Below are 22,719 nucleotides of genomic sequence, written 5' to 3' on the forward strand. Positions count from 1 at the left end.
GGGGGTCAGGGGAGCTGTTACATGGCAGGTGGGTATGACTAGAAAAGAGTGTGAGAAGAATACACTACAAGAATGCAGGGAAGTGAGAGGGTCTTAGCAGGAAGGAGGGAGTCCCGTTACAGTCCCACCCTTGATACAGAAACTGGCGAGAGATCTGTAGGACCCAAGTGAGAGGCTAAAACAGAATCGTTAGCTCCCATGTCCAATAGACAATGGACTTATCAGCGACCTGGATCGTTACCCTAGGCTTAGAGAGGATGATGGGGGTCACCAAGTCTAGGCCAAGTCAGTCCTTCACCAAGCAGAGGAACTCAAAGGCTGGAGGAGTCTCAGAAGCCAGTGTCAGTGAGTCTGGACCTCTGGTGTGGCATAGGGGATGAGCCGCCCTTGGGGCCATTCTGATTTCCAGTGCCCAGGCTGTTGGCAGATGGAGCATGCCTAGTCATCAGGCGGGGGTCAGGACAATACCATAATCATTGGCCTTCCTGACCGCATTAGTAGCAGGCTTCTGGCAGAGTTGACTTGGCTTGAGCTCTATTAGGATGGAGCCTCATGGGCTTCCCTTGTTCCCATCGTGGGGCTGCTGGTGATTTTAGGTGTGGGCTCGGAGTGTAGGAGTGTAGCCTTCTGTTGCAACCTAGTGTAATGGCGTAAACGAATGCAGACAGATTGTAAAAATAGATATATAGCTTTAATGGAGAAATAGACTTACAGAACCACCATTCCCGTGGAGACCAGGAAAGCAGAAGTAAGCACTGCAAGCATGCTTGCCAGATTTATAGGTAAACATTAGCCTGAGGCGAACACGCCCCATAAGGGGCGGGACTTATCCCTACAACCTAGCTTGTTGGGAAGACTATGCTGCCTCCTCTTGGGCATTAAAACTTTAAAGGCCATCTTCTCCAGTTCCTGTGTGGGGTTGGGGACCCTCCTTAGCCTTTGTACATTTCTTTCTGCTATCTGGCACTGACTGAGAAATGAAATGGGTGGTCAGGACCATGAATCCCACTTGATAAGCTAGGTCAAGACAAGTATATTGAACTATCATCTCTTGTACCAAATCAAGGGGTTTACTCGTAGGTTACAAAATCTGGCTGCCAGCAAGATTATCCCTGTACATGAATGCAGAGGTGCAACTTTAATGTCAGAGTAAACCGGCATTGTTTTAAGCCTTATCTTTTATAAACGTTGTTTTTAGGAAAAGACAAGAATTATCATACAGAAATATATCCTAACGCAAAGTATATTAGAGACCTGATGTCTCCTTGGTGGGGCCAATCCATGTGGTCACCCTTACTAAAGATGGTGTGAAGTCTCTGTTTAACCTTTATTAAAACAGTGGCTCTCCATGTGGTTGGCTATAAATTTCACTGGAGATTTTAATCATACCCAATTTCTTAGTTGTTTTTGTTTAGTAAAGTAGAACAGCATAAAATAACTTTTTCTGCCCTCATATATCAGATTCAGCAAAGCTCAGAGGCAAAAATACATGGAACACACAAAGTCAGACATTCAAATAAACATGTGGCCACATGTGATTCATATACACAATATAGATGGGACTTTTAACAGAAGGATGGGCAAAACTTTTCTGGGAAACTGTGCCAGATAACCAACTAAAAATCCTGAAATAGCTGAACAGTGGTGGCGCACGCCTTTAATCCCAGCACTTAGGAGGCAGAGGCAGGTGGATCTGTGTGAGTTCGAAGCTAACCTGGTCTACAAGAACTAGTTACAGGACAGCCAGAACTGTTACACAGAGAAACCCTGTCTCAAAAAAAAATCCTAAAATAAGAGTTCACAGCGTAAAGCAGCATGTAAGGAACCATAAGACTGAAAGATGTTTCTGGGCAATGGTTGTGGAGGCAGTGATGCCAGACAGAGTGGAGAAGGTGCTATGCAGGGAAATTGAAGAACAGAGTAGCAACACAGTTGGAACCGCAAGTGCAGGATTTTGGAAAAAGAGATTTTTAGGAAAGAGGAAGCTGTAGCAGAGTATATTGGGTGAGAAGGGATTTGTAGCTGGAGGGTAGAATTTCAGCACAGTTTGGAGGGTATGGGAAAGAGGGACGTCCTGTGGTGTGGTAGCAGTAACAGTGGCAGGAGAGAGGGAAGGAGGGAATGAACAGAGACAGAACAACGAGAGGGAAGGAGGGAATGAACAGAGACAGAACAACAGAGACGTAAGACATTTATGTAGTGATTCAGACAAAAGAGCAGACAAGAAAGGAGAACGCATCCGTTGTGGGGAGAATCCCGGCGTGCCCCCCCTGCATGCCAGGGAAGCAAAGGAAAAGTCGGAGTGGCCATCTTTTAGCAGGCCCTGCCGAAGGGTGCCATTGAGAGAAGGCAGCAGTTCAGGGGAACTGGAAGAACCATGGAGCAAGAACATGAGATGTCTAGTGGGGTAGGGGATACAGAGAAACGGGGAACGGGGAGGGGGAGAGAGGAGAGGAAGGGAGCAACCCTGGCTAAGGGACTTGGATAAATTTTACAGGAGACAACCAAGGGGTTCTGGTGACTAAATTTGGATTTAGTAAGTACCTGTTCACAAGCCATTAGCTGGGAGGTGGGAGAGGATGGTGATACATCCCCCGAGATAGCCTGGGCCCAAAACAGAGGGGGTTGGGCTATCTCCATGCAAGACGTCTCTAGTACAGAGGAATCCCAAAGAGTAAGAACTGTCTCTGCTCCAGAAGGCCAGATTTGCTTTGGCACTGCAGTGACTTGGCAAGCAATCTGCAGGTTGGAAGAGGTTTGAGACCTTTGAAGGCATTTTGGTTTAGGAATAGGAGGCTTACCGAACAGTTCTGATTTGGCAGGGGTGGGGTGGGAGAAAGTGGATTTCCATAGCCAAGCCACATAGTCACAGAAGGACTTGACTCATCCTGGCCCAACACACCAGAGGGTAAATCCTGGATTGTTGGATTCCTCCACCACCAATGCAATAAGTCAAATCAAACTGAATTAATAAATCCAGATGTGTGTGTGTGTGTGTGTGTGTGTGTGTGTGTGTGTGTGTGTGTGTGTATTAGTTTTTCAAGACAGGGTTTCTCTGTGAAACAGTCCTGGCTGTCCTGGCACTCACTCTGGAGACCAGGGAGAAAAGCCACTTGCCTCCCAAAAGGATGACAACGAGAGTCACTTGTTTGGCATATATATGGTGCTCTCCTCTGCAAGCTGCTTCCCACCTGTGATTTCACATAAACTCTGGAAAGGAAATGAGCCACAATATGCTGGCCTCAATCACTCAAAGCTCTGTATTACTCTCCGAGTGGCTCCCACACAGCACCCATCCTACCATAAGGACATGTACGTGTGTGATATGGGGTTGACCTGACTTTATCAATGGACTGGGGCTTCTAGTAGAGCAAGAGGGTTGGGTTGCCAATCGTCCAGTTTCTCCCAAGAGGCTAATATCGCAGAAAGACTTGTGAATGATCACAGAAATGAACAACTGGCTGGCATGTAGGTGAGTGGTTGAATAAGTGGATGGATGTGTATGTTAGAAAAATTCCAGCCTGCCCAAGATGTCTTAGCCTGCCTCTTGCTTTTTGGCTCAGAGGCACAGATCTTTTCATTGGCCTTCTCACAGGACCTCTTTACCTCCTCACAGGACTCTTGCAACAAAATCTGCTCCCCTGACAGCTTCTGTTCTTATGTCTCAATGTCTTCACTTTTTTCTTCAGCCGAGGCCACTCACTCTGAAGTTGACTGTGGAGAATACTGAACACCAACAAATGTTGAACCACCACCAAAAAGTGGTGAGCCCCAGGCAACCTGCATCTGCCACCCCCGCCTCCAAGTACCATCATCCTTGCAAGATGCCAGGTAGCAGGATAGTCCCAGACTGGAGGCTACAGTAGCCATGCCAGCATGACTTCAAGGCTGGCCAAATCCAAAGAACAGCAAAATTCTGGAAAGACTCAATTTACTTCTGAAAATCCTGACAACAAAGGGGACCGTGTATCTCCAGTAACAGGAAATGTCCCCCACCTGTGGTTTTCTCTTCATGGTACTTGGAAAATGAGAGCAGGAAAAGGGCAAATGTGCTCCAGGGAAGAACAGAAAACCAAACTGGAATATAGTCCACCTATGGGTCCCAAGGAAACCAGCTCTGTAAACCCTTGCAAGAACCCCAGAGGCCCAAGGCTGCCTGACACTCCCCTGATGCTTTTTTGTCAAAGATGATTGGGGAGTTTTTGAATCCTTGGGGGAGCCTGGTCCAAGTCAGTTGTCCATTGTATCCCTTTACAGTGTCATGCCATTAAAAGGCAAACAAGGATTGGCTCTTTGGGGCTAAGTGCAGGCTGAAGAAAACATTTTTGATAGCCAACACCATATACCAGGCCTGGGTAGGAGAAAGTGGGCTCAAAAGGGTGTATGGATTCAGCACAGTCAGGTGAACATCCATAACCCTGCAATTGATCTCCCTAAGATCCTACATGGGCTAGTAATCATTTGAGTTTGGCTTTTTAACAGGGAGCAGCTAAGTATTCCAGGCTGACCAGTAAGGGGCCAGAGTTCCTAGTTCCATGAGGCACCTGATGTGAGGGATGATTCCCTCCTTTGCCTCCAGGGACACGGGGAATACATGTTGGACCCATGGGGTGGTGCCCGAGCCCATCTCCACAGGACAGATGTGTAAAGTCGGTGAAGAATGAAGAGTCTGACCGCCAGTTGTCTTTCAAACTGATGGCCCCGACTAGCTCAGGCTGTCTTTACTTATACAAGTTCTAATGCATTCAAACATGATCAGTTTCAAATCATTTCTTCTTAATCATTTTCCAAGTATCACTAACATTTCAGTTTCTCTTCTTTTACGCTCCCTTGACGTCATTAAGATTTACCCCATTTCATTATAATGTAAGCCAAATGTTTTAAAAGATTTTAACTGATTGAGAAATTTGTCAGAACTGATAAACAAGGAGAGGAGGTACAGGCCAAAGACAATAGTAAAGATTTGGCAACACCAGTACCTCTCAGAGTCAGAGATGACTTACCAAGTGTTTTAGCCTCTTATCCTGTTACTACCTCTGAAAAGCCAGCAAATAGTCAATACCCAAATACAGAATGCAAAAATGGAAACCTATATGTATGAAAGATCTAAAAGATATTAAGCAGGCAGTAATATCTTATGGCATGCATTCACCATGTGTGAGGGAGATGGTAAAGACATGGACTTCAAGAAATAAGGTTAGTCGACATTATTAGCTTCAACTAGTCTCACCTGTATTAGACCATGGTTCACAGATTCAGTGGAAGAGTTTTTGGAGGAAAAAAAGCTAAGGCCCTTGAATATCAAGGTAGAGTCAGAGGTTTTGAGGCCTCCCAAGATCAAATTCTTGGTGAGGGCCATTCTACTGATATTGATAGACAAGTTATATACAATGAACACATCTTGTCCATATGCCATACAGCAGCAGCCTTGAATGCTTGGGATCTGATCCATGAACCAGGAAAAATAATTGAATCATATACTAAGGTTATTCAAAGCCCAAAAGAACCCTTTAGTGACTTTTTACATAGATTAACTAAAGCTGTACAAATAGGTGTAGCCGATCCAGAAGCTAGGTGAGTATTCATTGCAGCTCTTGCTTTTGAAATGCTAATTTAGGTACTTGGGCCTTAAAGGTCAGATCAGCACCAATGGGTGAATGGATCCTACACAAAGCCAATATTGAGTCCTATGACAATAACACTGAGGCTTGGGTAGGAGAAGTGATTTCCAAAGGTATGAAAAGACGTCAAAATACCAAATGTTTTAATTGTGATAGAATAGGCCATCTGAGAAGGGACTGTAGGCAAGGCATTCCTAGAAATGTTTTTTTCTGTGAATCAACCAAATAGAAGGCCCCAAACTTCTAGGTTATGCAGAAGATGTAGCAAAGGCTGACAATGAGCATAGAGCAAAAAGAGAAAAACAAGGCAAACCATTACCATTGGGAAATTTCTTGAGGGGCCTATCGCAGGTCCCCAGGTCAAACGTGTTCCAGTCATTCCCAGTCACTCTGGAGGACATGCCTCACCAGGAAAATCAGAAAATCCAATGTCTGTTATTAAAAAAAAATGTACTGCTCTGAATGATAGAATAACCATGGAGGATGAATCAAAAATTCAAACAGAAAAGAGAAAACATATTTTGGCAGACTTCTATAAATGATCAAACACGAAAGTTGAGAGTATGAGTAAATAACATTATAATGAAAGGATTATTAGACACAGGTGCAGATGCGACTATTATCACTCCAGAATCAAGGCATCTGAATTGGCCTCCTCAGGAGGCAGATGTTCAGTTCTTATTGGAATTGGAACCCTTTCTCAGGTAAAAACAAAGCACGAGATGGGTTGAATGCATAGAGCCAGAAGGACAGAGAGGAAGGCTGAGGCCATATGTGACTAATATAGCAGTGAGTCTATGGGTTTGTGATCTGTTGCAAGAATGGAATACCCAGGTTAACATTCCTGCAGTCTCAGAAATGGACCATAAACCAACTCATGTTTCTAGGAAGGATATTATAAGGTACTGTAAAAAACAGTCACCAACCGTTCAGGCTATACAAAAACATAGAACAACAACTAGAAAATTTTCAGAGGTACCGAAGTCCATACTTTTAAAATCATTAACTAAGAAACTTGTATGTGTTAAAAAATGGCCTTTAACAATAGAAAATCTGCAGGCTTTAGAATCGCTGGTACAAGAACAACTAGATGCTCAGCATATTGAAGATTGAACCAATCCTTGGAATTCTCCTGTATTTGTTGTTAAAAAGAAATCTGGAAAATGGAGATTGTAATAGATCTAAGAATCATCTAATAAGGTGATTCATCCAATGGACCCTATACAGTCTGGAATTACTTTTCATTCTCTATTGCCTAAAGGATGGCCTTCTATAGTTATTGATTTAAAAGGCTGCTTCTTCACTATACCTTTATAAAAAAAAAGGGGGGGGGCAAAGAAAAATTTGCCTTCACAGTGTCTACGTATAACAATTCTCAGCCTGCTAAAACATGTCAAAGATTCTCTCACAGGGAATGCTAAATAGGCCCATCCTGTGCCAATATTTTGTGAGTTAGCCTTTGGAAAGGACATAAGCAATTTCCTGAATCTATAGTTTACCATTGCATGGATGGCATTTTGCTATCTGATTTAAATGTAGATACTTTTGAAAGAATGTTTGAAGAAGTAAAGAAAGTTTTGCTTCTTTGCGGATTACAAATAGCTCTTGAAAAAATACAAAGAGGAGATTCTATTAATTATTTAGGTTATAAAAGGTTTACAGAAAATTAGAACACAAAAAGTACAAATTAGGAGAGATCAAATTGCAGACTCTTAATGACTTCCAAAGATTGCTAGGAGACATTTCCAATCAATGACCCACTTCTGGGATAACACCTAATCAAATAACTTTTTTATTGATATTTCTCTGCTACCGCCTTCCTCTCCCTTTCCCTTCAACCCTCTCCCATGGTCCCCATGCTCCCAATTTACTCAGGAGATCTTCTTTTTTCCTACTTCCCATGTAGATTATATCTATGTATGTCTCTCTTAGGATCCTCATTGTTGTCTAGGTTCTTTGGGACTGTGGTTTGTAGGCTGTTTTTTTTTTTTTTTTTGCTTTATGTCTAAAAGCCACTTATGAGTGAGTATATATGATATTTGTCCTTCTGGTCTGGATTACCTCACTCAATATGATGTTTTCTAGCTCCATCCATTTGCCTGCAAAATTCAAGATGTCATTTTTTCTGCTGTGTGTGTAAATGTACCACATTTTCCTTGTCCATTTTTCAGTCAAGGGGCATTTAGGTTGTTTCCAGGTTCTGGCTATGACAAACAATGCTTGAACACATGTCCTTGTGGTACAATTGAGCATCCTTTGGGTATATACCCAAAAGTGGTATTGCTGGGTCTTGAGGAAGGTTGTTTCCTAATTTTCTGAGAAATCACCACACTGACATCCAAAGGGGCTGTACCGGCTTACACTCCCACCAACAATGCATGAGTGTTCCCTTTATCCCACATCCTCTCCAGCATAAGTTATCATCAGTGTTTTTGATCTTGGTCATTCTTACAGGTGTAAGATGGAGTCTCAGAGCTGTTTTGATTTGCATTTCTCTGATAGCTAAAGATGTTGAAATTTTTCCTTAAGTGTCTTTTAGCCATTTGAGATTCATCTGTTGAGAGTTCTCTGTTTAAGTCTTTACCCCCATTTTTTTTATTGAATTATTTGTTCTTTTGATGTCAAATGTCTTGAGTTCTTTGTCTATTTTGGAGATCAGTCCTCTTGTCTGATGTGGCGTAGGTGAGTAACTTTTCCCATTCTGTAGGCTGCCATTTTGTCTTGTTGACCTTGTCATTTGCGTTACAGAAGCTTCTCAGTTTGAGGAAGTCCCCTTTATTAATTGATGTTCTCAGTGTCTGTGCTACTGGGGTTATATTTAGGAAGTTGTCTCCTGTGCCAGTGTCAGTGTGGTCTTTGATCTATTTGGACTTGAGTTTTGTGCATGGCAATAGATATAGATCTATTTTCATTCTTCTACATGTTGATATCCAATTGCTGAATATGCTTTCTTTTTTCAATTTTATATTTTTTGCTTCTTTGTAAAAAAATCAGGTGTTCATAGGTGTGTGGATAGATATCTGGGTCTTCAGTTTGATTCCAGTGGACCTCCTGTCTGTTTTTATGCCAATAACAGACTGCTTTTATTACTGAAGCTCTATAGTAGAGTTTGAAGTCAGGACTGGTGATGCCTCCAGAAGTTCCTTTATTGTGCAGGATTGTTTTGGCTATCTCTGATTTTTTTGTTTTTCCATATGAAGTTCAGTATTGTTCTTTCAAGCTCTGTGAAAAATTTTGCCAGGATTTTGATGGGAACTCCATTGAATCTGTAGATTGCTTTTGGTAAGATTGCTATTTTTAATATGTTAATTCTACCTACCCAAAAGCAAGGGAGATCTTTCTATTTTCCGATGTCTTCTTAAATTTCTTTCTTTAAAGATTTAAAGTTCTTGTCATACAGGTTTTTCACTTGTTTGGTTAGAATTACCCCAAAATATTTTATTTTATTTGTGGCTATTGTGAAGGGTTTTGTTTCTATGATTTCTTTCCCAGCCCTTTTATAATCTGTATAAAGGAGGAGGGTTACTGACTTTTTTAAATTTTGTATCCTGCTACATTACTGAAAGTGTTTATGAGTTGTAGGAGTTCCCTGGTAGAGTGCTTGGGGTCACTCATGTATACTATCATATCATCAGCAAATAATGAAAGTGTGATTTCTTCTTTTCTAATTTGTAGCCCCTTTATCTCCTTTTGTTGTCTTATTTCTCTAGCTAGGACTTCAAGAACTATATTGAATAAATATGCAGAGAGTGTACAACCTTGTCTTGTTCCTGATTTCAGTGGACTGCTCAAATAATATAAACAAAACCTTAGATGGTGGCAAAGATTTAAATAGTCCCAGGGAATTACCAGCTGAAGCTGAGAGAGAATTGACTTTGATTGAAGAGAAATTAAAGGAGGTACATATGGATCATGTAAATTTGAATCTTAACTGCATTCTGGTCATATTACCATCCAAATATTCCCCTACAGGAATTTTAATGCATAGGGAAGATATGATCTTAGAATGGATCTTTTCACCACATAAACCAGGTAAAAAATTAAAATCTTATGTGGAAAAGGTCTTTGAATTAATTATAAGAGGAAAATACTCTATCATCTATCCTATCTTTGTGAGTATACAGTTTTATGTCTAATATATCTTTCATCATAACTATAACTATCATCTGTCTTCAACTCCATCAAAGAACCACGTAAGCAGAAAGTGCATTATAAGCAATTTTTATAACTCTAGAATTAACAGAGACATCTCACTGACTGGACAGTCACCCAAAGTTCTTCTATAACATTGTGGCATCCATATTTAGTCTACAGGCCTATATTATTTGGCAGACTTTTCCATGAAGGAGGACATTTGAAAGATCTATTTTGCCCTGTATTGGCAAAGTTCATTAGTTGCTTTCTTCTGTGTCCTGCAGAATGGCTGGCAGACTCTTTGATGAAGCAGGAGCCCTAAAGTACCATTCCGTCTTTTGGAAAGTTTAGCAGTCACTTTTCTGTGGGTCCTGCAAGTCCATTTTATACAGCATACCATCAAGCAGTCCAGGCAAGAGCAGATTCTTGCCCAAATGACAAACTTGTTGTATTTGAGGCAAATTCCATAATGAGTTTCTTTGATGATTATCAACCTCTGTGAAGTAATTGATTCTGCCAAAAGCAGACAAGTCTCACTGTTGAGAAAAGTGTAAATGCTTAAAACATTTTAAATGCTATATTCTTTAGGCCTTCGAAAGGTTTGAAGAATACCTATCCATCTGAAATATATCTCTGTACTTCTAGAAAACCTAACACAACTACAGTTTAATTATTATAGATGACTATCTATTAATCCATAATATTTAATTATACTTTATATTTTTAAATGTTTATACATAAACATAACACAAAATTGACCTTAAATTTGTATCAGTAGCTCAAAGTCCATACTATCATATTCATTTCTATATCATATCCCCCTTTTGTTTTTAGAAACACCTTGACTGTGACCATTAACCATTTATAATTAAGCCTTTAAAATGAAAATAAACATTCATAAACAATCTCTTGGTCTGGTTGCTTCACCTGGCTTTGCCTTGCTAAGCCATTGGCAAAAAGAGCTTTATTCATGAACCAATAAAAGCAACAGGTATACAGAAGTACATCCTACATTACTTACAGAAGGATATCAAAAAAGACATGAAATGAAATGAAACATGGAAAACTCACCAGCTGAGTGAGGCTGAAAGCTCCACAGACAGTAAGTAGTCCTTGTTGGCTTGGTGGATCCCGGATGAGCCCCCAGATGTTATGCCCAGATCAGGGAGTCCTCCAAAAACCAACAAGGAGACCAAGTCCCATATGAAAAAAGCAAAGGGCCTTTATTCTTATTCAAGTTCGAACTCAGACTCTTAATGTATCCAATGCATTGGTATGATCAGAGAGCCCTGAACTCAACTGGGGTAGGGTTTTTATAATATCAGAGTTTGGGGTGAGAGATTTCTAAGGTTCAGGACCCATGATTGACTGACATTTGTCAGTCACCAGGGTGTCCTGGTGAAAGGGGATAGGTTTGTGCTGGGCTAAGAGATATCAGGTGATCCTATCTACAATGGTTGGAACCTTAGGTATTTCCTTTGGATGCTCATTGGCCCATTCCTGGGTGGTGCCTGGGTGTTCCCACTTTGTGGTCTTTCTGGAGTCAAGTATTGCCTTAGGGTAAACTGAGACTCAGGCCTATTTTCTGGTTGGTCTTTATACAGTCTGTCTTGGCAGGTGTGGAAGCCTATGTATGACTCAGTTTCCATTTGTAGTCAATTCTGATTCATAAGTAGTTTGAATTCAAGCTTGCCTGCTCTGCCTGCATCCTTGAGGGCTGTGAGAATGTTCTGATTAAGCCCACAGGAAAGAAAATTTTGCGCATGCAGAAAGAACACTCTATCTAGTAGAAAGAATACTGCTGACGCCAAACCTGAGGCACATCCAGTTAGATACAGAAGCTGCTTGCCCCTAGCTGAATTCTTGTGAGAGATAATGCATCTGCTTGCACTTTCTCCTAAGGACATTCAGGGTGGTGGTTAGCTGGCAGTACTGCTCTTTGTCCTGCCTTCTGTCGTTAATCTGTATGTAATCAGGCTCTGAAATAACACTGGTCTGCTTGGTATTCACCTTTAGTACCTTTAGGTCTATCATGTGTTTTCTGTCTCAATTTCTCTCAATCTGCCATTTCCTAAACCTCAGGCTCCCTCCCAGTACCCCCTGCTGATTCCTGTTGGAACCTGACAGGCAGGTAATACCAAGCTGCCCTGGGCCCTACATAACCCTTGAAAAAAAAAAAAAAAAACCCAAAGTTGTAAAAGGAAATTAAATGATCCTATTGTGTGTAACGGAAAATAGATGGCAAACTGACCACTCTTTTAAAGTTTCTCTAGAGTAGAATTAATAATGGAAACCTGCTACACTAAAACCACAAGCAGCTGCCTGCCAGTACAAAGGAACAGGCTGAAATATATTTAGCCTGCTTACAAATTTCTTAATCAATTATAAAAGAATCATTGCTGACTGAAGGAGCTGGAGCAGCGGGGCAGCGGCTAAGAAAGTGAGGGAGTGAAGGAGCAGAGATCCGAGGGTCCGGGGAGCAAGGAGGGGCTGGAGGGGGAGTGCTTGGGAAGGTGCAAGCAAGAAGACGTGCAAGGGCTCAAGCCTGGGACAGCTGAGGATTCCGCCCATGGCTCTCCTCCCCCTCCCCAGGACCGGGCCCAGCAAGTCATCCTTCCCTCCTACAAGGGCACAAGTTGAATAAATTGAACTAGGGCACTAAACCGAATAGTTGACAGTGTCATTTTATGCTGGATGATTAATTATTGTTTTTCTTCTTGCTATCTGTTGATGCCTGACTTGAAGGCTTCATTTTGGGAAAAGTTGTGGTTGGTTACTAGGGCTTTTTCTGAAATGTGCATCTATGTAACATCACTTATGTGTGCTTAATAAATCTTTAAGGGTGTTAGATAAATAAGACTACAATTCAAAATATTTTGCTCCGTCTGTGTAATTAATGAGGATTACACATTGAAGTTTTTGTCATGACACCTTTGCCAAATCAATAGGATATGTTTGTTTTGGCAGCCTATCAAGCAAAGGCTAGTGATATATATATATATATATATATATATATATATATATGTAAGCAAATGATCGTAACTCTCAAGGAAAATCTCAGCAGCTAATAATAGTGAATCCTTTTTTCATTTGGGTCTTACTGCTTTGTAAACAGGTCAGGAGAACACTGTCCTACTCTAAGCTTCTCTCCACACCAGACATGCTTTGAGTTGTATTCTCCGTACTGTTGGACTATGTAGTCATGTAGAATTTGATCTTCCCATTGAGTGTCATGATACAGATAAGTCACTGTGTTTATGATGTTTTTAGGGGTGTGCAATGTGCATTTCAGAATAACAAATGCTGAAAAACTTGCGTGCCTATTTTAAAGGAGCAGGAACAACGGCAGTTTCCAACATGAACCTGAACTGCTTCACTTAAAGTGGCAGGGTTTAATGAAGCATGCATAGAAATCCACTGGGGTTTTCATATTTGTTTATATGTAAATGTTTATAAGTATATGGACCTATCTATAAGTGGATATGTCTATATATGTATATCACACACATACAACCCCCATGTTGTTGGGTCTTGAATTTTTGAAGATGTTCTAAATCATACAAGCAGAGTAAATCTAGCTGTGGAATACCAACCACAGTCTTGTTTTTGATGCTTCTGGCTCTGAGGGGCTTTTCCAAGCTAAAAGAAAGCCAACTCCTTTATTCGCCACTCTAATGTGGCCTTGTAACATCTTATACATCCTTGATACATTGTGTATTTTGATCCAAAGTTACTGCAGTAGGGCTAGGAGAATTTTGCCCATGACTTTTGGAAGACTATTCCATTATCAGTTGCTAATAAAGAATTCCATTGCCTAGCTAACCATCCTTTTCTTTTTAAGAAATCAGTTTCAAAAGTTAACAGAAACAATGAAATAACAGTGACAGTTTAACAACAATAATTTTTATTCATTTGTGTAACATATGATCTTTTAAAAATGTCACCTTTGAGCTGGGTGATGGTGGTGCACGCCTTTAATCCCAGCACTCGGGAGGCAGAGGCAGGCGGATCTCTGTGAGTTCGAGACCAGCATTGTCTACAGAGCTAGTTCCGGGACGGGCTCCAAAGCCACAGAGAAACCCTGTCTCGAAAAAAAAAAATGTCGCCTTTAAGTATTTAAAGGAAATTTGATTCCTGAAGGGACAAAGGATGAGAGTTAATGTCCTGTAGATATACGCAGAGATTAGAGCACTAGGAGCAGCTTAATGTCTGGCGTGTGTCCTTTTGTTCATCCACTTGTGTGCTCTTAATACTCCTCAGACATGTCTCTAGGAAGGAAAAGTGTTTTGAGAATTAAATGGCTATTTTGAGGACAAAAGCTCAATCTTGATTCCACAAACACTGTAGGTTAGTTTTAAAGACAACATTGCCTCACACCCCTGATTACACTGAAAAGTCTTTTTTTCCTTTTCAAAAGCAATGGAAAATATCTTTGTTCTCATTTTCTGCTATTTCTTGTTCTATCTCAAGAATATAATCACACAGAAATGTCGCATCTTTAAAAAAAGAATCATTGCTTTGGGGTAAAGATGTTTTGGTGAGAAAATTTATAGAAAAATGTTTAACTGCTTGTGGGCTTCTAAAGGAAGAATCTCAATGAGATTTCTTCTTAGGAAAACATTTTAATTTGGTTTTGGAAAATATGTAAGTTGTGGTTATGAGATAATCTTTTATTGTAAAAAATTTTGTATTAGTGGTATAAAGGGATTAAAATAAGATAAGAAGGAAATGTGTTAAAGGGAAACCTCAGGGAAGAAATAAAAGGATAACCTCAGGAAAGATATAGAAGGACAACAATGGGGTTGAAAACATCAAGGTAGAAAAACAGAACAGAAAAAGAACAGGGTAAGAACAACTAGCAAAGAGAAAAAAAAATGAAGAATTAAGCTTTGGACCTCAAACAAAGTTCCTGTGTGTGTCTGTGTGTCTGTCCAGTAGTTTGTCTACTCTGCATCTCCTCTCCAGTATCTGCCTTGCTGGAGGCTAGGCCCCTTGACAATAGTCCTCTAGTTATGGTGACACATTCTTTTCGTCTCAGCACTCAGGAGGCAGAGGCAGGAGGATCTCTGTGAGTTCAAGCCCAGCCTGGTCTACAGTGTGAGTTCCAGGACATTCAAAGCTACATAGTAAAACCCTGTCTCAATTTTGTTTTGTTTTACTTAAACAAGAATTATCAGCATCAACATGATTTTGATATTTCAGAGCACCCATCCCTAAGTTTGGGCAAATAATATGAAAATCCCAAATGGGTGCTCGAAACTGGAGATAGTACCAAAACTTTCATATACTATTTTCTCACATATACACATATTGATGTTATAGTTTAATCTACATGCAGAGTTTAATAAGAAAAAATAGAGCAATGTGTAATAACAGCTATTTAAGTCAGATTCCTTTATTTTTATAAAGTTATAAAGTTCAATTTACTATTTTCAGACTTAGGCATGGCAAAGGGGAACTACTCTATTTTCTCACAGAGAAAGATGATTATTGCAAAGACTAATTTTAATTTCATTTAATTTTAATTTAATTTTTAAATTTAATTTTTAATTTAATTTAATCACCCATGTGAGTATGGGTTCCAGTGGAGGCCAAAAGCATTGTATTCTCTGGAGCTGTAGTTACAAATTGTTATGCGATTCCTGACATGAATTCTGAGAACTGACTTGGGTCCTCTAGAAGAAAGATACATGTCCATATTTGCTGAACCATATCTACTTCCTGAATATTAATTTTCTATGAACAGCCTCAAAGAAGCTGCAATTCATATTCTAAGTCTTTTTATGGGTTGCTGTCAATGTATTATGGAAATAAATTCTAAAATTGTGATAAAATTGCGTTCTTTCACAGTTTTTGTGTGGACGTCTGGATGTTTATGTCCCCTGGTGATTTATATCAGCAAGTTCACCTTTGCACCACTACAGAGAAGGAGTTTCCCCGTCACTTGATTTCTATCAGCAGATAATGACTGTTAACTGAGATGCTGCACTCTAGACTCTGTGAGCACACAGGAACATGATCCATCCAGGAATGGGGATGATTGCTTAATATGCAGAATAGAGAATGCTGTAAACCCTTGAAGAAATAATACAAACTTATATACATTTGTAAGATTCTTAAAATAAGAACCAGTAATTACTCTAATTCTTCGATCTTTTCACAACATCTATGATGTTTAAGAAACAAAAGACAAACAAAAACACATAAGATCACCTCTTTTCCAGCCTATGAAATTTTTTATTTAAACGTAATTTTTTAAAAAAAAATTGAGTTGAACTGTTTTAAACCATCTTCTCATGTCTTTGTTTCTGGTTGATATTTGTATGTATCTAAAGTGTTAAAAAGCCTTATTTCTTTAGTGTAGGCTAGTACAAAAGGCCCTGGCATCAGGGAGGCCTGGACTCAACTAGGACCACTGATATCTGTACAAACCACGACAAGTTATGCAAGTCCTGCAACCCTAAGAGCTGCTGGTAAAACTGGAATTCTGCACATTTGACTCCAATATTTTTAAATTTAAATAGATCATACAAACATAACAATTAGCAAGGAATCATAAATGAAAGCTATCCTTACCTCTCGCTGTTTGGTTTTTGAGACAGCATTTCACTGTTTAGACCTGGCTATCCTGGAACTCACTCTGTAGACCAGGCTGGCCTCAAACTGACTTACAGAGATCTGCCTGCCTCTGCCTCCTGAGTGCTGAGTTTAAAGGCATGTACCACCACTGCCCGGCTTATCATTAGTTCTCTATGCCAACCTTCATATTCTTCTTAAACCAACCCATAATGGTGAATAATTTCAAATGACAACATTATTTATATCAAAACCAGGAAGAAAGTCCTACCCACACCTCACATATGGGTCCTGCATTACACTGCATTCCTCTTGACCTGCTTTCTTGAGAATAGTCGAGAGAAATGTTTCTCTATCCGTTTTGCTTGTTTCCGTAGAAATTCTGTGAAGGTAGAGACAATCTGGGTGATTACAGTGCATTTGCAATCACAGTCTGGATTAGAGCAGTGGACATACACAAGTCAGCAAGAGATGATCCTATCCAAAACACGCAGAGGACTTCAGATAATCTCCAAAGCAGACCAGAGGTCGATAGAACTCGAAGAGATCATTGGAGAAATTAAAATAAAAGCCACGAGACAACATTTATCACTCATTAGGATGGCAAGCACCTTGGAAAGCAGAAGCAGGGAGATTTCTATGAGTTCATGGATAGCATGTTCTACACAGCAAATTCAAGGGCAGCCTACTGTAGGTGGTGCCTTCCCTGGTCTGGTGGTCCTGGGTTATATAAGAAAGCAGGCTGAGGAAGCCAGGAAGAGCTAGTTAGCAAGTTGCACCTCTCCATATCATCTATATCAGTTTCTGCCCTATTTGAGCTTCTGTACTGACTCCTTTTGGTGATGAACAGGTATGGGAGTGTAAGCCAAATAAATCCTCTGCTCTGCAACTTACTTTTTGGTCATGGTGTTTCATCACAGCAATAGAAACCCTAACTAAGAAAATTGGTAGGTGGGTGCTGCTACATGTTTGGCCATGTTTCTCTGAGGATTGTGGGAGGTCTTTACAACTTTGTGCAAGAAAAGCCACTGAATGTTCAGTGTGTGGTGAGCTGACCTGTAGAAGCTTGGAAGATAATGTGGAGGGCAATGCAGATGATGAAGAGCTGGCTTGCGAAGTTTCAGAGGGAAGCATAAAGACTCTACCATGGCTAGTTTTATTTTGGATTAAGAATCTGTGATTCTGTGTCATTGGGAGTGAAGAATTAGATGTGCTTAATAATATATCACAACTACTAAAGGGAAATTGTTGCTTTGCTGGGATACTCGATGCTGGCCAGTTGAAGCTGAGAAATTAGTAATGATTAGGAAGAGACCAGCATCACTGGAGTGAAATCTTCTGGGAAGTGTTTCCTGAGATCACACAGAAGCTGTGTTCCACAGGCATCCAAGGCTGTACACACATGTGCGTACACACACACCAAATAATTAATTAATTTTAAAATGGTATATAGCTACTAAATATTTTGCATCAAAGTAGTACCCATCCCAAGAGGAGTTTAGCAAAAATCTCAACACACTTTCCCACAGGCCAGGCTTTATCTTGCCCACCGTTTTGTATGGCCAAACACTAGCTTTTACTCAATTAAATGATTCTGAAACCAACAACTCAGAGCCTTAAAAGATGATGTGGCAAAGATCCGTTAACCCTTTCAGAAAAATCTGCCAATCTCTGTGAGGAAGGAAGGAAAACAAAATCATAAATTTGAAGTATTCTGACAACAAATTATGTATTCCATTAATTCAAAATAATCTCATTATCAAAGTATACATTACAAAGTCTATCTTATCTAAAAATATATTCTGCAGGAAAATTAGTTAATGATGGGGTGAGAAAAAAACACTAATATTTTACATTTTAAATTAGTCCTATTCCCTGCCTGTGAAGGAGGCACATAAGGTGGTAATTTAATAATAACCTCGGGAAATTAAGACAAGATAAAGCTACTTAAACTTACATAGCAGGATTAAAAAAAAGCAAATAAAGCAAATTTCTTCCATGTATTCTCCTTATCCCTAACCAAAGTACCATTTTTTTTATCTGCGAAGTAGTATAAAACTTCAAAATAAAATGCACTCTGCTGTTATGAAGGAGCTGCAGGTGGAATTAAACCATTTGTGGTGATAAATGGAAGTGCATTCCATTCCACTGGTAAAACAATTCTGTATTTATTTAAAGTAATGCAGTGTTCATAGTGTTTGACATAATGCAATATGATGATTTTAAGGAAATAACAGCTTAGTTAAACAAGGACAGTTATACACTAAACAAATCCTAAAAGGTCTTACAAAGAAAATTTTACACACTAAAGACCATGCATCACTACACGATGAATGGGACAAAACAGAAATCCAAAGGGAGAGAGAGACCCATAAGTAAACAAAAATGAAAACACAATATGACATAAACCCTGGCACACAGTAGAATCAGTTCTGTGAAGATATTCACGGCTCTAATTACCTACCTCTAAAACATGTAAGAGCACAAATAATGGACTTTAGTTCACAGTTCCAAAATTAGGACAAATAGAAGTACATCAAACACAAACCCACTAGAAATAAATTACTTCAGCACACAGTTCAAAAATTAGGAATAAAAACCAAACAAATCAAACACAAACTCACTAAACCCGCTAGAAGGTAATAACAACCAAAGCTGAAATATAAAATGCAGAAATTTTCTTTGATCAAATCAACCATGCCTTCATGATCAGAGTTCTACAGACAATAGGACTAGAAGGAATAGTTCTTTATAAATAAAAGCTAGACTCTTTAGGTTTGATTTTTGGTTTTTTTTTTAAAGGGAGGGTTGTTTTGTTTACATAATTTCTCCTTGTATAGCCCTGGCTGTCCTGGAACTTGCTCTGTGGACCAGGCTGGCCTCAAACTCACACAGACCAACCTTCTCCCTCTGAAGTGCTGGGATTAAAGGTGTGTATGTAGATCTATACAGAGCCTTATCCCAATTAACCAACTTAAGAACTCAGGAATTTATGAACTCACTAACTCAAGCCCTACTGAACAACCAAACTCATGAACTCGCAGATGAAGGAATGAACTCATGACATCAGAGACTCAGACTCACTAGTTCACGACCGACAGAACAACTAAACTCACAAACTCACAAACAAATGAATGAACTAACAAAGAACGAACTCACAGACGAATAGACAAATGAATAAACAGAGGTCCCAATTGAACTTATGAAATCTAAAGATAGTGCTTTGGCCATTTTTTCTGACAAATCTGTCTTTATGAGGAAATGAGACGGTTCCCAAGAGACTGGGCATGCTACCTGCCTTTTTTTTTTCCCAAATGTCATTGGTCAATTAAAAAAAAGAGAGACCTTAAAATGATCCAGAGGCGTCTGTTAACCAGTGACATAGTGCTCCTGCTTCCACTTGTCTCCCTCCTGTCATTTTGGGTGAAAAGACCGTGATAAAACCAAAGAAAACTGTATGGGTGCTCAGCCATAGTTATGTCTGGAGGAAGCCGGGGCCACAGGAATGTTCCTCTTTGTTATACATGGTGTAACCCTGGAAGTTGATTTGTTATGACAGGTAAAGCCAGCGAGGCTACAGAAAGACAGAAGGTAGAGGAGGAGCTATGAGTATTACAGAGTCGAATGAGGTGGAGGCTGGAAAGATATCTCAACGGTTGAAAGCACTTGAATTTCTCCCCGAGGATCTGGGTTTGGTGTCCAGGACCCACACAGAGGCTAACAGCCACCTGCACTCCAGTTCCAGATGGCAATGCCATCTTCTAGACTGCACACACCTGGGAAGCCTGTGGTGCATCCAAGTAACAAGCAGGCAGAATGCTCATAGACTCAAAATAAGAAAATAAAATTGAGAGGGAGAGAGAGCGAGCACACACAGATGTGGTACAGGTCTAAGTTTTATTTTACTTTTTTTTTTTTTTTGGTTTTTTTTGAGACAGGGTTTCTCTGTGGTTTTGGAGCCTGTCCTGGAACTAGCTCTTGTAGACCAGGCTGGTCTCGAACTCACAAAGATCCGCCTGCCTCTGCCTCCCGAGTGCTGGGATTAAAGGCGTGCGCCATCACCGCCCGGCCAGGTCTAAGTTTTAAATAAGTTACAAAAAGAATTCCTTAGGCAGAAAACCCAGGGTTTCTCCTTACTCAACTAGAGCCACAAAATCTCAGGGTCATGCAGCCAGTCTGAGCTACCTGCACCCAGACCCCACAGAGATGCCGCATTTACATAGAGAGAATTTTGTAATGGGAAATGGTAAGCAAAGTTGCTCACCATACCCTTAAGAGGACTCATTTCAAATGGTTACCCAGAGAACAGGGACCAGTAAACTTGAAAACAAGTTTATTTTCTCAAAGTGTATCTCTTCCAGCCTTAAATAGCAGTGATCTATAGTATGATTTAGCTTGAAGTTCTGTCTACAAATAGCATTTTTTAGAGACATAGAAGTGATAGAATATTCTAAATTTGAAAGATGTGGAGTCCTGAGTATTGATGTAATATAGCAGCAGAGTTTATGGATACAGTTGCACTTCTATACAAAATATATGTAGATTTCTAATCTGCTTTTTAAAAACAATAGTATAAGGTCAGCTACTTTGGCTTTCAAAAGAACATATGTAAAATGTAATCTTACTTTCTTATTTGTTTTGTTTTACCAAAGAAGTGTGTGTGTGTGTGTGTGTGTGTGTGTGTGTGTGTGTGTAGCCTGAGCTGTCCTAGAACTCACTCTATAGACTAGGTTGGCCTTCAAATTAGAGATCCACCTTCCTCTCTTCCTATGTGCTGGGATTAAAGGCATGTACCACCACTATCTGGCTACATTTTTATATTAATGTTTTAAACATCTTTGTTATCTGCCTGGTTGCCTGGTTTTTTCATTTGTCATGTATGTTTTCTTGGCATGACAACGTTTGCTTTTATATTCTGCACCCAGAAGGAACTCAACATTATATTGTCTTCAATGACATGTTCATCTAGGTTGCCAAAGACTGAAATTGTATTTTAGGACAGGTTTCTTTGCATGTATATTTAACCTATAGCTATTTATGTAAACCAGGATGTTCTACTCCCTGATATCTGCCTACCTCTACCCTCCTCCTTGAGCTCTCAGACTAATATTGGGCACCGCCATGGCAAGCAGTTCCTTCTTGGTGTCCCACAACCATAAACAATTAAGTTCCTATTAGCTTTTTATAAAATATGGCATCCATTTATGGGATTCAGAATATTGACTGAATTTCTATCATGGCATCTGACATGGATTGTAGAGTAATAACTTTTAGCTGGGTATTTGGAGAACAATGTCCCAAAGGTCTAGACAGAAGACAATGGCCAGAGTTGACCAATGATATTCAGTGTCCCAAAGGTCTGAAAGACCTTTGGACTTTTGCCAGGTAGTGGAGTGAGCATGAAACTCACTTGGAGCAAGTGTGTCTTTCCTTTATGACTAAGTTTGGGTTTCTTTTTGAGAGAGGAGCCATGCTTGTTGTTAGGGTGACTCAGGTCTACCCCTAATCTCAGATTTGGAGCAGACAAAGGCAACTGTGGGAGGAGACGCTGCTCAGGTGCACTAAACTCTTACTTCCACAAGGTGGCACACCACACCTGGTATGCACATCCTCATTTCCTCAGGACCAGCACAGTGAGCCATCTGGCTGGAAGAGATCACAGCTGTACCACCCTCTTTCCTACTTGTTTAATGGAACCACAGAGCACACTTATACACACGGAGCTGCGGTCAGCATGGAGGGAAGTGGTCTTTTATTCCTTCTCACTGGTGTGAATTAGAAGTTGGCATGGCTCCAGCCTCCGCCTCGGACCTTGCAGCTGCAGCTATGTTAATGCCTAAAGGACCAGATTACCATCTGGGAACTTTTTAAGAAAGGAGTGATGGTAGCCAAGAAAGATGTCCATATGCCCACACATCCAGAGCTGGCAGACAAGAATGTACCCAGCCTTAACGTAATGAAGGCTGTGCAGTCTTGAAGCTAAGTGAAGGAGCAGTTTGTCTGCAGACATTTCTATTGGTACCTTATGAACGAGGGCAACCAGGATCTTGGAGATGACCTCCACTTACATCTGGAGAGTGAGCCTGCCACCTTGTGCCATAGCTATCCTGAAACCGGCAGGCCTTGGTTCAAAGGTCTAGAAGTCACAAGACGGGAGGCAGACAGAGGCACCTACAGAAGGGGTGCTGTGCTGGGGCTGACTCAGCAACTGAATTCCAGTTTAGAGGCAGTTCTGGTCAGGGAACATGGCCAACCACCTCAGTGAAGTTGGAGATTGTGTCATATTGAATAAACTTTAAAGAAAATTAAGTTGGCATGGGGCCCTGTTCTATTGTGTAATGTTATATTGAAGGCTTTTGTTGATACTTACTAATGTTAAGGCATAAGA

General features: G+C 40.3%; 1 pseudogene; it reads left to right on the forward strand.

Moving 5' to 3' along the window:
- The first annotated feature begins 5,649 nt into the window (after positions 1-5,649).
- On the forward strand, positions 5,650-22,596 carry LOC121435647 (annotated as a pseudogene).
- The last annotated feature ends 123 nt before the right edge of the window (positions 22,597-22,719 follow it).

This window comes from Microtus oregoni, unplaced genomic scaffold, assembly GCF_018167655.1.
Source record: "Microtus oregoni isolate MIOR12 unplaced genomic scaffold, Mior012 000046F_ref0000063, whole genome shotgun sequence".
NCBI lineage: Eukaryota > Metazoa > Chordata > Mammalia > Rodentia > Cricetidae > Microtus > Microtus oregoni.